This window comes from Sphaerodactylus townsendi, linkage group LG02, assembly GCF_021028975.2.
Source record: "Sphaerodactylus townsendi isolate TG3544 linkage group LG02, MPM_Stown_v2.3, whole genome shotgun sequence".
Lineage (NCBI taxonomy): Eukaryota > Metazoa > Chordata > Lepidosauria > Squamata > Sphaerodactylidae > Sphaerodactylus > Sphaerodactylus townsendi.
Window position 1 is genome coordinate 1747592 of NC_059426.1, and position 13743 is coordinate 1761334.

The following is a 13743-nucleotide window of genomic DNA, read 5'->3' on the forward strand; positions in this document are numbered from 1 at the left end:
ACTAAGAAAATCCATTTTATTTTCTATATTGTAATTGGAACATTCCTGAGGGTTAGATTAGGATCATACACCTCTGGCCAACTATGATTTTGATTTTCATTCCTAAGATCTGCAAGTCAACCTCAGCTTAATCATATTCGAAGGGAATCATTATTTCATTTTAGTTAGATATATTGTTGCCAAACAAGTTTTTCTCCCTAGCTTGAAGGATGGGAATATGCAAAGTGACCAACACCTTGAAGACATAACCCCCCCCCCCTCACAGTAACCTTGGACTTACCAGGGAAACATGACAAAAGAATCATGAACAGGGTCTACGATTCTTTATTGGGACATTACGAAGAGAATATCTGAAGACCTTGTGCTACGTTTTAAGCTTTTTTATTGGAGGTTAAGTTTCTGTATTGTATTTTGTGTGCCCACTCCCGTACCTTCTTTTGTCTGTAATGTATAAAAAACCTCTGCACAAGCTCTGCTCAGCGCAACTTGCCTGGAGGAGCCTTGTGTCAGAGATACTTTGATCTGCCAGTAAAAGAATCTTCATTCAGAAATCCTGTCTCCACCTCGGTTCTTTGCTGCCCAGCTGAAATCACTGAAATCACTATTAAAGTTACCTTTGGGCAGCGGGTGACAAAAATGCAACAGTACTGTTACCGCTGGAGAAATGAAAATTATGTTTTCTAAGAATAAAACCCCTTGCACCATAATAAACCCCTAAGGAGTCAGAAAAATAAAGGAGATGTGTGTCAGTAACAAAAAAACACTCATTGGAAACAAACATTGCTCAAACAATCCTTTCTTTTATTTTGTTTCAACATATAGGTAGGTATTCTTTATTACGTTGTAGATTCTTTGATGTTATATTAATATTGGTTTGATTTTAATAATGTTTATAACCACGTTTAGGGAAATTGTTGTTTTAGGTAGAATATATATATATTAGGTAGAATATATATATAGTAGCCAATAGTAGTTGATATTAGGACTCAAGGAAGGTAGTCCTGGAATGTGGCAAAAGCCAACACCCAGAAGATCCCATCAGCTAAGGACAAAAGCCCTTGGATTTACAAACTAAACCTGACGACGGCAATTCCAGAAGTTCCAGCCATTGGAGAACATCCCTGCCCCACCATTGGACTATTTGAACTTCCTTTTGTTTTAAGACTGAGAGGCGGGAGCCTCAGGGCAGGACAAAGTACAACACCCTCCGATAACACGACTCTTGGGTATGTTATCAGTCGCCCAAGTTTTATGAATGGGACGCTCTCTGCTCTTTGCTTCCGCAAAACCATGAGGAGACGTCGAATCACGAGACTTCACTGCTCCATTCATGAATGTGACACTGTATCTTTCTTTTAATATGTTGATGTTTGTTATTGTTATAAAGTAAGGGAACTGCCCCCTTACCTGCCCTTGCCCCCTCCCCCTGTTAGAGTGTATAAAATAATCTGTGCTTGGTTTCGCGGCGCGGTTCTTTTGCGGAGCGGTTTCAAGGAATCACTTGCCAATAAAGAATCCACCTGTTTCATGGAATCTCCGGTCTCCTGCGCCTATCTTCTTTGCTTTTGCTGCCATGAGCTGAAATCACTTGGGGTCGCCCCTTGACCCACTTTAAGTAACCGGGGCAGCGGTAACAGTATATTATGAGAACAAATGGCAAACAACATCTAGATCACAGGATAAAGGCAGTTATTGCTATGGGGTGCTGTGTGGTTTTCGGGCTGTATGGCTGTGTTCTAGCAGCATTCTCTCCTGACGTTTCGCTTGCATCTGTGGCTGGCATCTTCAGAGATCCTCTGAAGATGCCAGCCACAGATGCAGGCGAAACGTCAGGAGAGAATGCTGCTAGAACACGGCCACTGAAGATGCCAGCCACAGATGCAGGCGAAACATCAGGAGAGAATGCTGCTAGAACACGGCCATACAGTCCGGAAACCACACAGCACCCCAGTGATTCCAACCGTGAAAGCCTTCGACAATACAGTTATTGCTATTTTTGTATCTGTTCATTCCCCATGAATCTGAAAGTCTGGTATGGAACTGCTCACAAGGCCCAACTATTTCCAAAATACTTCTTCATACGGTTCCTCCCGCTGGAAGATCCACATTGGTTGGAGGGAGGGAGGGAGGGAGGAAGGCCTCGAATGTTGCATAGTGGAAAGCCTCTGCAGCGGATTTCGGGCCCTGTGTTACTCGCGCATAATATTGCAGCCCACGTGGGAGGGGTTTTCTGCTGGGTCTCATCACTGCTGTCAATCATTTGATTTTATTGATGTCATGTTGTTCCTGATGTTGTTGTTTACACATAGAACAGAAAGTGCAGGTACCAAATTATTTACACATAGAACAGAAAGTGCAGGTTGCCAAATTATTTATTTATTCATTCATTCACCAGGATTATAGGCCAGCCTTCCCTACTGGGCAAGCTCAAGGCAGTTTACAACCATCAAACCACAGTATTAAAATCCGTAATTGCAATCTAGTATGACGACACCTTGTATTACTAATAGTAAATCAACCAGAGGGGAATGGATGATTAAGAATGATGCAGCTGCATTTTGAACCTGCTGAAGTTTCTGGAACAGGACCAAGTGCAGCCCTTCATATCCTCTCATCTCCCGTATCTCTCCTTTCCCCACAGCCCCATAACGTGTTGCATGGAAATGTATTTCCCACTGGCAGGATGTGACTGGCTCATCCTTGCACAGCTGGATCGGCAAGGGATAAAATTTTATAACGCCTAGTACTGAAAATGTTGAGTAATGGAGGAAACTCGAAGAACCGCCTCGAATATTAGCTAAGAGATGGAACGGATGCAGACTGGGGAAGATGCACATCAAAGGAATCCTAAATTTTTTGGAAGTTGGATGGATAAGCATAAAGGTTAGGTCTAACTTCACAAACGGTGAAATCTGAGCTAAATGTTGCCTGGAATATTTTACGCTGACATGGAACAGCTGGGGGCCTGCGTCAAATGTCTCCATCTGCTGGGCTCACAAAGAAACGAAATATATTATCCTGAGAACTGCAGAAAAGAAAGGCTTGGAAGCAGAGTTAGGAATGTAAATTAGACTTAATAATGATTGATTAAACTGTGTCTCCAGCTGTCTTCATATTGCTTTGGCTGTGAGGATGGCATTTTATCTCCCCTGTTACTCAACAGGCATTTCTGTGTTGCAACAAACAAAACTGGCAAGGAGGCAGAAATGCTCAAGAAGGCGGTTGCATGACACAGGAGTGAACGAGTACAGTTGATTCGGATGAAGACACCGTGGATGAGGCATTCTTTGCCCAATCAAAGTCTTTGAAGGTTTCCATATACAGACACGCAGATGAAATCTCTGTGCTGTGGCTCATGTGCCCTGCTGATGACTTTTTCAAAGTGATTTTTTCAGGGGGGAAACCGGGTTTGATTCCCCACTCTGCCACTTGAGCCGTGGAGGCTTATCTGGGGAACCAGATTAGCTTGTGCACCCCAACACACGCCAGCTGGGTGACCTTGGGCTAGTCACAGTTCTTCGGAGCTCTCTCAGCCCCACCTACCTCACAAGGTGTCTTTTGTGGGGGGGGGGGGAAGGGAAAGGAGCTTGTAAGCCACCTTGAGTCTCCTTACAGGTGTTTGGAATATGCTGCCAAAGGACGTGGTGATGGCCACTAACCTGGATAGCTTCAAAAGGGGCTTGGACAGATTTATGGAGGAGAAGTTGATTTATGGCTACCAATCTTGATCCTCCTTGATCTCAGATTGCAAATGCCTTAGCAGACCAGGTGCTCAGGAGCAGCAGCAGCAGCAGAAGGCCATTGCTTTCACCTCCTGCACGTGAGCTCCCAAAGGCACCTGGTGGGCCACTGCGAGTAGCAGAGAGCTGGACTAGATGGACTCTGGTCTGATCCAGCTGGCTTGCTCTTATGTTCTTATTATGTTCTTAGTTTAGGGTCTGTGGGCACCAGAGAATCCAAGGAAGCCATGATGGGGGTGAGAGCTCTCCCAGATCTGGTGACTGTTAAGTTTGGGATTAGTTTGCTTGCAAAATCTCCACGCCAGTGCTGTGTCTTCTAGGGGGCAGGTGGCAATGGTGCAGTGGCTCTAGTGAATCACCCACAATTCCATGGAAATATCTCAAGATTCCTCATTCCCTGCTTACAATATCAAAGTTATAATTTGGTTTGGGTCATGGATATAATAGCGCATATTTAGTTTCAGCTTTTTAATTTTTAAGAAAAGAGAAATCTGGGCTTGCGGCGCTGTGCTGGGATTATAGCATGTCTGCACAGGAAACTTCCAAACGGTAAAACTGAGCCAAGAGGGAGAAGCTGAAAAGAAGAAAAAATGCAGCAAGAGACACCTGGACAGATATTCCTTACTGACATGGTTCTGCCTTTTGTGGGTGTCATTTTGTTAGGTCTCGGACCTTGAAATAAATGGACTCTGTATTAGGTTGTTGTGGGTTTTCCAGGTTGTATGACCATGTTCCAGTAGCATTTTCTCCTGACGTTTTGCCTGCCTCTGTGGCTGCCATCTTCAGAGGATCTGATGGTAGTAAAGCAAGTGGAGTATATATACCTGTGGAATGTCCAGGGTGGGAGGAAAAACCATTTGCATTGGTTAAAAGTGTTAAGCGTGCAATTTGCAAATGTAATTTGCATATGTAACACTGAAGTTGCATACCGGTAGCAGTTGCCTGGCATTTTCAACTCTATATTGTTGATCAGCAGTGTTTATTGGTAGGCAACAAAGCACCCAGCTTGGAAAAGCCAATTTTTGCGAACCTGGCTTTTGCTACCCCCTTTATTCAGAAACAAGTTCCCCTCCCATTTTCCCAAAGAATGTGAGAAAGAGTTATTTCAGAGCTAAGGTACCCCAAGATCGGTGGTAGATAGATATAAAGCCACCTGGCCTCCTGCCCCTACAGGACAAGAGAAACACCCCATTTCCCATAAGACCAGAAGTGTCAGGGGTAAGCCTGGTTATCTACTCATCATGTGAAGCCATAAAGTAAAGGTTAAGGAAAGAATGTCCCATTACAGCTGTGGTAACATATAGCAGGCTGGTTACATATATCTTGTAGTGATTACATTGAGGTAGGAATGCATCTCAATCAATTAGATATAATAACTGGCAATATATTTTGTAATGATTATATTGAGTTAGGAATGCATCTCGATCAACTAGATGCAATTCCTGACACATTTCTAGTGGCAAGGAGTTTAGAGATGGGGGTCACATGTGGATCCCCCTCCCGGATATCTCAATTTTTTTCCACCCAAGGAAATAATAAAAAAGAAAGCAATCACTTCACACACCCCAATGAACCCAATAACACTGCAGAGGCATAAGGCTACACTGGGACAAGTGTTTTGATGCTGTTTTCCAAAACCTACAAACTTTTGTCCTAGTGTGTTATGAAGGCCCTATGAAGCACACAAGCTTTCTAATTAGAGGCCTCCTTCCTGTTGTGCCCACTGAGTGAAGTGAAGTCTTTATTTACGGTCAATGACCAAATACAATACAATTCTCCAATATAGCAAAAACATCTACAACAAAACAGCAAATGCACATCTCTCTCCAGTACTCTCCATAGGGATAGTGTTGGAGTACTGGAGAGAGATGTGCATTTGCTGTTTTGTTGTAGATTATATTATAATATATATAATATTCTTCTTATCTTGTAATAATTTTTCAGAGCAAACTTTATCAAAACAATAGGTCATATTATATAACAGATGTGACGGGCATTTTTCCCTTTGTTGGCTTTGGAAGCTGCTCATAGAGGGGCTATTTTAATAACATATGTTCTATAGTTTCTACAGAATTCAGAGAGCAAGAACATAACCTTGCAGCATAAGGTATCTTTTTATATTTCCCTTCTAAAACAGCAGAAGGTAAATGTGCACTTCTTGCAAGACTAAAAGCTGTCCTTAAATCTTTGTTATCCAGGTAAGTTAAGTAAGGAACAGGCCAGTGATATATTTCTGTGCAGGGGAGAGAGGAAAATCTGAATATCTTGCCAGATCAAGCGGTTGTGATATATCTTTAATTCTTTTGATAAGTTCACTTTTAAAATGATCCCAGTTTGTGATCATATGGATGTTATATGAATGACCACATTTATTAAGACACCTCTCCATATCATGAACCCACCGAGGTTTATAAGGATCTTTTGCTAGAAAAGGCCAGAGACCATTTGAATCAGTGTGTAATTTTATCCATTTATATGCCGTTATTACCGTATTATCCTATCCTTCATTGCTCTTAAGAATTTAGTGCCCACTGAGGGACATGCGTTGCCTTCACTTATTGTTAGCTTTGGAAGCTGCTGTGTAAAAGGCGTGGTTGTTTTGTGCTTGAAGGACTGTTGCTCAACAAGGCTGGTGTGAGAGTTGGTGAGCAACCTGCGTGATATCGCAAAACTCTTCTCACTTCAACATCCGCTAAAGAACAACCAGCTGACGTTGCTGCAGCAAAACTGGTTATGGGGCAACAGGTGGCAGATGGGCAAGTCACAGGCCTGAATTCTAAATTTGCTAAGAAACCATTGTCTGATGCTGCCTTCTCTCTAATAAAGTTTATTGGGCTGAGCAAGACAACGATTTTGTGTTTGTATCAGATTTGCTGTTCTTGCAAGACAACAACAGTGAGTGGAGCAAAGCAGCCAGCTACACACTGTGGTTCTGACTCTCCGAGTTGGCCAGGTCTCCTTGACTCAGGCAGGCAGCAGCAGCTCTAATGGAATGGAAGCTCCTAGCCAGGGCCAAGGCTGTTGCTGGAGGAAATTGCATCTGGCCAGAATCCTGCAAAACCCAATGATGGGTCTTGGTCATCAGAAGCCTCACAAGCAGAAGTGAGATCAGCCAGGCTGGCGGCTGGACCCTCCCCCCCCGGAGTTAAGCTTCCATATGGGCTGTCTATCTCCCCCCACTCCAGGAGCGGTACTTGTGGGATCCCTGGCGATTGGCTGATGGGCACCTCTGAGGGCCCTACATCTGGCTTTCTGATCCCATGATCTTGGCAGGTGGCCAAGCTAAGTCCTTGTCAGATCCTCAGTGATTGAAACAACACCTTGTAGAGAACAGAGGTTTATTCACACATCCAGAGGACAGCTTGGAAAAGCCAGGATTGACTTTTCCGGGCACAAACAGCAGTAATAAGACGTGAGGAATCACCCCCCCCCCCAATGAAAACAGGCAATGAAGTAGGTAGGCAGTTTGATAAGAGCAGAAGTCTGTTGGAGCTGACCTTGGCCAGCACCTGGCAGTGAGAGCAGTAAGAAACGACCCACAGAGTAACTTTCCCATCCCCCCAACAGCCCAAAGTGCTAAGCAGCCGCAGCACCCACTAGGCATCCTGACAGTCCTGGGTGTTTGAGGGCTGGTGGGGTCTTCCAGGATCTTGATCTCTGCAGAGTCAGTAGCCACAAACCCCTCATCTTGCCAGGAGAAGTCATCAGGACCCACCCTGCCAGAAAGGGAGATTCCAGCTGTCCCTGTGCTGCTGAATTCCATATGAGGCCTGTGATTCTTTTTGGATGCCAGCAACGCTGAGTCTGGTTGGGGGCCACGTAATGGTGTTCTTGGGTGCCCCCAAAAGCCTTCCGGAACTACATCCCTGCCATAACGTATGGGGCAGGTGCTGCCTCCTCATGAGGTTTGCCTGATGATGGGATTTCCCTTTGCTTCCTTCAGCCCCACCCGCCATAAGACCCTTTAAGGGAGCCCCGCTTTGCTACCTCAGCGCAGTCCTTTCCGAACAAGGCGGGGGGCAGGGGCAGCTCTTCTCTCTGTGGCAGGCTCAGTTGGACTGAGGGCAAGAGAGGCCAGGTCATCTTTGTCAAGGGAGACTTCCTGGATGTCTCTGAATCTGGCATCTCCCTGTCCAAGATAATTTCCAGCATCTTCATCTGTCACTTGGTGAAATGGCCTCTTGCACTAGACTTTTAAAAGTGACCCCAAGATTGGTCTGGAATGCTCAGCAGAGTAACCAGGGTGGGACAATTCCATCTATAGCACTCAGTTGCCCTGCCTACAAATTTGCTGGAAAGCAAACTGTTAAATTAGTTTCATGAAACATCCATTGAAAGCAAGTGTTGGTTTTTAAAATAAAAAAAATAAAAGCAATAATTGAAATAATTAAGAACAGTAATTAATAGCTGTTCTCCCTTCCACTGGCACTCCCCCCCCCAACAGCCTGATTTGTCTAGATTTACCCAAGATTCCTGACTATAACCAGCTTTTGATAAAGAGGAATATCACTGTTTTCTGGGAAGCGTCAGCTATAACGTGTGGCTGACTGGAGTGAAATAATGGTCAAGATTATGAAATCGCTGAAGCCCACATTTCGTATGAAACATTTTCCCACTTCCATTATGACAGAATGCACCATGTGTTTGGTTGCCTCATCTGTCTTAGATTAAAAGGAAAGCGTGTCTTTCAAAAGGAAGTGGTTAGCGAAGGGAGACTTTCACTGTCCGTCCACAGCAACGTGTGGAGTGAATGCAGACCTGGGACTAAATATACCCAAAGTGTCCATGGCTACACGCACACAGATATCTTTAAATTACATCATGAATAATTTTGTCAAAAAGATTGAATTTAAGAAGACTGATAGTGGTAGTAATTCTATATTATTGATTGATTGATTGATTGATTGATTGATTGGATTTGTAGACTGCCCCATCCCCGAAGGGCTCTGTAATCTGTAATATTTTGTCATTTTTATGCTAGGTGTAACTATGTAATGTATTTTTTGTGATTATTAATAAAGTTTAAACATAAAAAAATTAAAAAAGACTCTTTGAATTCTGGGCAATTTTTCTGGAAGTCAGGCACTTTGGGAATCAAAGGCACATATTTATGGTGGCTTTAACTGAGTCAAGACATCAAGGTGAGCAATCCAGCCAACAAACGTCAATCTTTTCCAAGCCAGCTGGCCTGTGCACGTCGTCTGCCTGGGGGGCAAATCCTCTCTCTGCTGCCTCTTCTGCTTCTGAGTGCGTCAGGATACGAATCAAAGCCAGTGGCGTTTCTTTGCTTCCCTTCCTCCAACTTTCTGGGGCTGCTCTGCTTGCACGGAACTGCAGAGAGGTGTGGTCGAGTGGCACTCTCACTTGGGCTGAGGGCAACAACACAACATCTTGCTTTCACAGCAACAGAAAGTCAGGTCAAAGTGGCCCAACAGCACCGTGCTTTGTTAAGACCGGTTTTCATAAATGTGTGCTTTAGCAACATGGCGGTCACGAGGTGGAGAGGCGTGGCTAAGAACCCTGGGGGATTTGTCAGTTCAGCTCCTTCTTGCAAGCTGTTAGTTTAGCATGGCAAGTTCAAACCCAGAGCGTGGAAAGGAATCGGAAGATGTAAAATAACTCTTCTCCTTGATCCAAGGCAATATTCCTAAGTAATGGCAGGCCAGTCTGTCACAGAGAACATAACAAGAGGCACTCTGGAATGGAGGAATAACTTGGTTGTGTAGACTTGAGGTGACCTTGGAGCTTTTATCTCTGTGCTTTTAGCTACTCAGTTTCATAAATCACAAGGTCCCCTTCCCTTTTCCCTCCTGTTGTGAAATTGGAAAGCCAGACATTCTGACTGAATTTCTAGAGCTTGGTTGCTTCTGTGTTGCGGAACAAAATGAAACTGAATTAAAGGGTAACAACTTACAAATTTCCAAGTATATTTGAAGCCATTCCCATCCAATTTGGGGTACGTTACTAGAAAGAAAGAAAGAAAGAAAGAAAGAAAGAAAGAAAGAAAGAAAGAAAGAAAGAAAGAAAGAAAGAAAGAAAGAAAGAAAGAACAAACAAACAAACAAACAAACAAATAAATAAATGCTGGCTCTTTGTCTCCATTTTAGCACTGATGAAAACTTGCTCCTGTTTGCCTGACCACAGAATAGCTACTATTTTAATAACAGTTCTTTTAAAAACCAATTTAATAGTTATGTATTAAAATATTTTTATCCTGCCCTTTCTCCTGGCTCAGGGCAGATTCCTGTTGTGGCAAACATAATGACGTCCCCAAGAAAGAACAGCTTGGCCAGGACTCTGAAACCAGACATTAATTAAGCCTTAGCTCTGCAAATAATGAAGGCAGGGTGGGCGCTGCTTCAGTCATTCCTGTAGTTGCTTCCATCATTGTGAGCTTCTTGATAGAGAATTGTCCATATTCTGCCTTTATGTTAAATATATTTTGTCTGCCTAGTTCAGGGCTTTACTCCTAAGCAGAATATGGCCTCCAAGTGTGGTGACAACTTATAATGCTTTGTCCTTGGCACCAGATGTCAACGTAAGTTCTACTGCTATATTTATTATTATTATTATTATTATTATTATTATTATTATTATTATTATTATTATTATTATTATTATTATTATTATTATTATTATTATTATTAAAAAATGGGGAGCAGAGAAGAATGAAGCTGAAATGACAAACAGGCATTATTAACAATCTCGTTGCATCGAAAAGGTGTCCAGGCGGGTCGTACCCTAGAAGCGAAGCTAAGGTTGGCCCTGGGTTTCGGATTTTGTTTGGGCGGGAGACCACCAAGGAGATTCAAGGCTGCTACACAGAAGCAGTCAAGGGCAAACCATCAATAAATTAAAAAGGGGCTAACAGCAGACAATCCCAATGAACAAACAGGTCCATCGGAGACCCTAGCTAGGAAGTCGTGGTCTACTTGCAATGGAAAGGCATTTTGCCATGGAGTGAGAAATTTTAGGGACTTTATCCTCAAGCAGAAAATTGACTAACAGGTCATTAAGGCAACTGAAATAACAAAGATGACCAAAGCCCCAGAACCGCAGAGGCCATATTAGATGTTTCTTGACATCTCCATCACATTGACAGTGCAGTAGAATGTGTGAAATCAGCTCTATCCCATTTGCACTACAGGGACATATGTAGTAGTAGAAGAAGAGGTTGGATTTATAGGCCACCATTCTCTCCTGTAAGGAGACTCAACAGGGTCTACAAACTCCTTTCCCTTCCTCTCCCCACAACAGACACCTTGCAAGGTAGGTGGGGCTGAGAACTGTGACTGGCCCAAGGTCACCCCCACAGGCTTCATGTGTAGGAGTGGGGAAACAAATCCAGTTCATCAAATAAAAGTCCACAGGTGCAGGAGTGGGGAATCAAACCTGGTTCTCCAGATTAGAGTCCACTGCTTTTAACCACTACATCACACTGGCTCTCGAAGTGAGCCTCCATAGGCCAGTGTTGAAATCTACCTTTAAGTAGGACTGGTGGAAATGCAACAGTACTTCCTTGGAATCTGCTTCACATCAGATTCATAGGATGACCATCGCTTGTAGCATTATGAGAAAGGGAGACAAACGTTTCTTTCTTCCCTTTCTCCACAGCATGTATCATGGCAACCACCTTCCTTCTCAGCTCAAAAGCCCCAGATGCTTCAGCCTTGCCTCATGGGGCAAGTGCTGTCACCCCACGGCTGCTGCAGCTGCCCCCTTTCTACACTTCCTCTAGCACTTCAATATCCTTTCAGTGATGTAGTGACCAGAACTGGAACCAGAAGTTCAAATGTGGCCACACTGCATTACTGTAATGGTTACTGGTCCTTTGGTCCTGAATCACATGCCGGACCCTCCATAGCAAGGAGCATGCATGAAATGGTGTCTTCTGACACCCAAAGAAGAACCACTGAGATCCACACTTTCCCTGGCTCTGGCTTTGCTCTTGCAGATTGCCTTCGGGCTGGCCACTGCAGTTTTTGGAACTTTTTGTGCTTGACCTCGGAGCTGGACCTTGATGACTGAAACTGGACTCTGTGTGTCTGTGCCTGGGAAACACGACAGCATTTATCCTGGGGGCACGCCACTGTGGAGCAGCTGGCACACAAACGGGGCTTTGGACAAGATGATGGGCCCCCCTTGGATGACAGAATCTCCTGCATGTGGTGGAATATGATGTGTGATGGTCTAAATCTTACTTTGGGGTTCAGAGCTTTTAAATTGTCCTCAATATTTGCAGTTGGATTCAGGAATTAGGAAATGCAAACAGGGCACTGGGCACCCACTTCAGTCTGGCACTGCCGATGGGTTTCCAGGGTCTCCAATGGCGGCCTTTCACATCACCTGCTACCCAGTCACTAGCTGGCAATGCTGAGGGTTGAGCCCGGGAGCTGCTGTGCCACAGAGCCATCGCCTCCCCCCCTCGGCTCCCCCCCAGCCTTGGCTGTAGGCCTTTGCCCAGATTGTTGCTGAAATCTCATCCAGGCTTTCTGGGCTGCTGCTCCCCCGCCTTTCTTTGGCTAAAGTCTTATCCTCCCCTCCCCGCTCAGTTACTGTGGGTTTTGTTCAGGTCTTCAGATAATAACTCTGCTGCATTCTTCTTCTTCTTCTTCTTCTTCTTCTTCTTCTTCTTCTTCTTCTTCTTCTTCTTCTTCTTCTTCTTCTTCTTCTTCTTCTTCTTCTTCTTCTTCTTCTTCTTCTTCTTCTTCTTCTTCTTCTTCTTCTTCTTCTTCTTCTTCTTCTTCTTCTTCTTCTTCTTCTTCTTCTCCTCCTCCTCCTCCTTCTCCTCCTCCTCCTCCTCCTCCTCCATCTCTCTGTAGTCAGGTTTTTGCCCAGTATTTATTGGGCGAGTCAGTCCATTGGTCAATTTCTTATTTAGTCAGTTTTTTATCCTCTGCCCCTTCCTTGGAAATAAACTGGGAACCTGACTGGTTCCAAAAGGGATTCCATTTGTACACTGGAATATCCAATCTTGGATTTGTACAATGAGGTTTAATGTGAACACTCAGTTTGGGGCCAGTGATCAGATCCGTGCTGCCTGTTTTGTCTCTCTGTGGCCCTCAGCGGAGGGGAAAGGGGTGCGTGAGCAGAGAGGGTGCCTCATCTTCAAGCTCTCAGCTGCTCACAAATGGAGCAGTTCTATTTTTAAACGCCATCCTTTGCTTTGGTGTGGAATGAGGCCAGCGCCATTCCTTCCCTGGGGCCAGCAGGATGGGCAGGTGAGGGTGCCTTCCCACGCTGCCTCCACCTGGCCTCTCAGGGTTTGCACCAGAGTGGCAGATCGGAGGCCTGGCTGGATGGCCCTGCTGCCGCTGTGCAGGCACACGATGGGAATGTCCAGGAAGGAGCCGTAATGTCCTGGCCCCTGTCCGCACAGCCTGCCCTTCGGAAGAAGGCTGAGTTTGCAACCTGTTGCTTAAGACAAAACTGGATGTCTTTTTACCTTTCCTCAAATGGTGCCTGTTCCTGCTTTCCATTTCTCCCAGGCAATTTGTGCATATTAAAGCGGGGGGCGGGGGTGTGTGTGAGGAGAACCAGACTGGCTCTACTGGCTCAGTGAGATTGCTCTTTGCTTGTTTCTTTTATGACGCTTCTTCTGCAGGCAATATGTGTAGGCTGGTGGGGAGTTTCTCAACGGGGGAAGGCGTGCTAAAATATCTCAGCAGAAGCATCTTTTCAGCCCGCCACCCATTTGATCACACTTGCAAAGGGGGAAAGGCAGCATATTTTAATTAGCACAAGCTGGTACAGGCTGCTGCTGCTCCTGTTCCTCCATCACTGGAGGAATAACCTGTTGCCTTTCCTGGGAGCAACCGGAGCTGTGCAAGCATCTAACAGGTGTGCGGAAGATAAAGCACGAGCAGATGCACTGGCTGCCTGGGAGCTAAGGGCGATGCTGTGGAGAGCTGGTGCAGCATCCACCGAGTGCCACAGGTCTTGCTGAGGTCCAGCTGAAAGATTTCTTCGGCTGAAACGAGGAGCCTGGCTGGAGTCTGCTCGA